General features: G+C 34.0%; 1 protein-coding gene across 1 annotated transcript in view; it reads right to left on the bottom strand.

The window, feature by feature from the left end:
* The window catches only part of NEB (nebulin), a 201,993-nt gene that overhangs the window by 71,651 nt on the left and 125,376 nt on the right, over positions 1 to 4,966 (bottom strand). The window lies entirely within an intron of this gene.

Below are 4,966 nucleotides of genomic sequence, written 5' to 3'. Positions count from 1 at the left end.
TTTGAATGGCGTCTTCTTAGCAATTTGACTTTCTTCTTAGCATTTTATTTTTTAACAAATGGGTTGGCTCCTTACATCTACCACAGATTTTAAAGTAACAGGTTTGCTTAGCTCCCAAAGTCATGTAATATATCATTACGTGTATCATAATACTCAATACAATTTTTTCAACTGGACAAACTTCTCTCAAGTGTATTGCTATTTCTGAAAAAAAGAAATTTTCCATCTATAAAATTCCAAGCATCGATAAGGGTGCTGGGCATTCTATTATGAATGTAGACCCATTATGTCATAGCGACAATATAGGATTATTTTGGAAAAATGTATGCCTGGCTTAAATGACAGCAATTGAAATTATTTAAATTGCCGACATGGAATAACTGCATTTTGGCTCACATATATTTGTTCGGTCTCTTAGGAAATGCACCGAATGGCAGGATAAAATCTTGGAATACCTCACTGAAGATATCCGCAGCGTGTTTGGCATGATTGACGGAAACGGAATCATTTGGCATCCACCCAATCCCACGTAACCATTCCAAGTCAGCCTTGTAAATAGCCTGTTGAGAATAAGGCCGGGATGAAGTCAGCAACCCTAGCCATATGGCCCTGTTTATTCTATTTATTGATCTGATGGAGAAATATAACTTAAGGATGACAGAGTCAAGCGGCTAGGCAGGTAACATAAGGAAATTAAACAGGAGGTCAGGTGGTATGACAAACCAAGGGACATATTTTCTATTTAGAAGGGATTAGCTTCAGTTCAGCTCTAGGTTATTATTGCCAGGGCTAATGCACCTCCAGAGCCTTATCCTCTAATTTTTTGAGAGAAATGGGAAATCCTAGGTTTGTACACAAAACTTTCTGGTTTAAAAACCTTGGCGACTTAATTCGAAAATTTTAAACACTGTGTCAACTAAAAAATAATATTTGTACCTACATCTCTCCATGGACTGCCAATATTTTACTTATGACAAACCTTTGTTGTTACTTAAATTCTATAGAAATATTATTTTCACAGTAGTTGTCTTTACCCTGTAACAATTAAGAACTATATTCACGCTACCATTTATTTCTTGACACAAAGTCTAGATCTTTCATGGCTTTGGTGATTTTGATACCATACTATAAGGCATAACTAAAATCAAATTCTTGGCTGTATAAAGATATGAAATGATGACACAAGGATTTAATGACATAAACTTTCTGAAAGTAATGGCAAAATGAGAGAAGAACTCATCCTAAAATGCAGCCCACTCACATCACTCTGCAGTTCATAGGCTTTCTTGGCCTGAATCACATCGTTTTGGTCGGGCAGGCATGTCCATTGGTGTAAGTAATTACGGTAATCAATGTCGCTGACCAGAGTCTGGCAGTTTTTAGAATGCAAGATAGAAAGCATATCCACAGGGCTTTGGAACTTAGTTTTCCATTTGGCCCATTGCATCCGGTACTCTCTTTCATTCTGAATCTTTCCAGCTATGAGGGCCCATCGGATCTTGTTGTCATCCCTTGCTGTGAGGGTGCCCACGTAGTGTCCCTTCTGCTTCTCATGGTCAAGCTTGTATTTATACTGGAGATGGAAAAACAAAGCAGATGGATCACAGTATACTCTTGATGCACATAAAGATGTGCTTAAAAAACTGAGAAGTTATACAAGGCCATACTTACGTCACTGGCAATTTCCCTGGAGGCCTTGGCGGCCTGTATAGGGATGGCATCCAGCCGTACATCGCAGGTCATCTTCATTTCATCCCAACCTTCTCGGTAAATTTTCTGAAGAGAACAAAAAACAAAATATCAGTCCAGATTTAGATTTACCACTAACACCAAGGGCTCAAGTAGAATTAATATCAGAGGGATACGATTTTGAAGTCCCAGAACCAGTTAAAGAAAAGAGAATAGGTGAAAGAATCATTCTGCAACACTGTACTGTAATATAAGATCGTGTCTGGAGTCCAAAGATCTGGGCTTAACAGGAGTTCTTTCTTTTTAATTTGAATCATAGCCTTGATGTACTTGTCCATGGTTTATGTAAAAGAGTTTAGCTGCTTCTTGTATTGGTAGTTTTAGAATAAGTTTATGTTCAGACATTAATGGGCTATGATTGAATTTCTGTGATTCAATAATTCGATTTATTTAATTTTTAAATTCAAGTCACTTTTGTAATCTTCAAAATTATAACCTTTCTACATTTGTGGGTTTTCTCCCCAGTATAGTTTCTCAGATCTTCTTATGTGATTAGTGATGTATATCGTTTGGGAATGTTAGATGTTCTTGCTGAAGTACAATTGGATAGTAATAGTCATTTTTTCAAATGTAGCGTCTTTTGTTTGTGAAAAGAAGTTAATTAAAGAAGTGACTGATTTACAAATAATATTTTAAATATATATTCATGTTTAAGCAGACATATTCTGTATTGGCAATGTCAAAAAGACTCAAATAACAGTAATTTAAATGTATAATTTAGAAATCATATCAATCAGTGTGGGAACTTGAACAGTGTAGAAATGAGGGGTAAATTTCAATTATTGATAGTTTTGTGGCTTTTGCATGTCTGAAATATGAGTGCTCAGGTAAATTTTGTCTTTATAAGTATGGATTGGTTTTGTATGAATTTTCATTCAAGTTTTTTGTATGAATTTTGGGTGGTCCTATTTTAAGAACTGACTTGTTTTCTGTACAAAAAAAGTATTCTCCACATTTAAATGCTTATATTAGAGAATACTTAATGAAAATTTGTCATTATGGGTTTTTTTTTGTTTTTATTTACTTCTTTTTATTACATATATTATTATACTATTATCTCATATGTATTAATTTTCGTTTGCTTATGTGGTCGAATATATTTTTTATTTGAACTAAAAAAAAATCTGGTTGGACACCAATCTTCTTCATCTATTAACTTTGAGAACATGGGCAAATTCTTTAATCTTTTTAAGTTTCAAATTTCTCATTCGATTAAAACAAAATTACAATTTTTTACTAATGTGGTTAGTTTGAAGATTGAATGAGTCAATTTAGTGTGAATTTGCTTAGTTACCTATAAATTGTATACAAATAGTCTAAAAATGTTATGCTTTCTAAATGATGGGAAGAGTTTTAAATAGCAGATTTTTTAAAGATTATGGTAATGGTGGCACTTGTGTAAAGAAATGTACATACAAATGGGATGTTTGATTTCTGCCAAAACACAAGCCATTCTCATTAATATCTAAATATCTAAAGTTAATAAATTTACTTTTGGCATAGTTTCAAATATTAGTCTTGCTTACATCATCATATCAATAGTAGGATTCTGGTATTTCCAGATACGGAAATGTATCATGCAAAAGAGAGCACAGGAGATTTCCCAGAATTCTCCTGCCAAAGATGACTCTGTATCAAAAGAGGCCAAGGAGGCTATGTCGAAATGAAGAGCTGACTGCCTCTCAATCCAGTCACTTGATGACAAGAGTACAGTGCACCATAATATAGATTCTGATCTGAAAAAAATGTATCAGTGCTCTAAAATTTTGTTTTTCCTCAACCTTAGAAAAATTACCTCCCAAGCCACTCATGATAATGAGCTGATGGTGCAGTTTGGCACATAGTGAGGAATCTTTGCTTGGCAGGCTCTTTCTCTCACATTTATTATTTTTTGAAAGATGCAAAGTTTCAAACTATGGTGAATTACACTAAGGTTGTATCCTTCTTCTAAGGTCATACTTATTCTAAACACAAGAAACTGTGATCGATGAAGGTGGTACCTTTTTGAACTTTGCTGAATTGCAGAGTTAGCCACATACCTGAATTCTCACATTTTATCTAATAGATTTTTAAGCTGATTCCCTTGTTTCTCCCAGGCATATAAGAATTTATTCTGCCAATATGATAATTTCACCTTTTTCTCTCCAATATTTATCTTTTATCCTTACTTATATAATTATTTTGACTTTAATGAAAAGCTCACTCACTTAGCTAGAACTTGCAGCAAATGTTAAATAACGGTGATTTTAGTGGGCATCTTTGTTTTATTCCTGATTTAAATGAGAAGCTTAGTTACTGAGGATGAGTCTGGCCTTTGATTTGAAGTTTATTCTTTTAATCATGCCAAGGAAATATTCATTTATTCTTATTTTATTAAGATTTGATTTTAAAAATTTAGAATAAATATTGGATTTTGTTACGTGCTTCTTCAAATCTAGTATAATGAGCATACAATTATTCTCTTTTGTTCTACTACATTATTAGCTTTCTGAATATAAAACTCTCTTGGCATTCCTGGATGAACTCTACTTGTTTGGGTCATATCATATTTATGTACTAATGAATTTGATTTGTTAATATTTTATGTAAGATTTTCCACATTATTATTTGTCTAGTTTTCCTTTGTGGAACTATTCTGACAAATTTTGGTAATTGTGATAGCTTTTATTTTTTTCATTGGGCTCTATGATAGTTTGTTTATTTCTTGAAGCCTTGAAAGAATTCTCCTGTGAAATCATCTGGGTGATCCTGGCATTTGAGAAGAGGAAGATAAGTCTTTAATAACCCTCCTAATTTTTTGCAATATATTTTCATTCTTTTTCTGGGGTCAATTTTGGTAATTTGCAGTTTCCTGGAAAATTATAATCCAGGTTTTAAAATTGAATTGTAAAGTTTTGCAAAGAATTCTCACAGTTTGAGTTCATCTGAATGTTATTAATTCCCGTTTCTTGTTTGTGTGTCTCTTCGTTTCTCTTTCTGCTCTCTTGTCCTTATCACCTTCTCCCTTCTGTCATGTTAACATTGGCTCATTAGTATCTGGCTTTGCCCAGTGACTCAGAGCCAGGAATCTGCTTCTCTCCTCCCTCCTGGTCCAGGGCTGATGCTAAGTAGTCTTTCCCACCTCCATCCAGTCAATCTTTCTCCCTTGGCTATGAAGAGTTCCATTGGTGATATTGTAACACCAACTGGGTGACTTTCCAAACAAAAAAGGACATCT

The sequence above is a fragment of the Pteropus vampyrus genome, unplaced genomic scaffold (genome assembly GCF_000151845.1).
Source record: "Pteropus vampyrus isolate Shadow unplaced genomic scaffold, Pvam_2.0 Scaffold2, whole genome shotgun sequence".
Classification (NCBI taxonomy): domain Eukaryota; kingdom Metazoa; phylum Chordata; class Mammalia; order Chiroptera; family Pteropodidae; genus Pteropus; species Pteropus vampyrus.
Note: the sequence above shows the minus strand (reverse complement) of the source record. Positions and strands in the feature narration are given on the sequence as shown.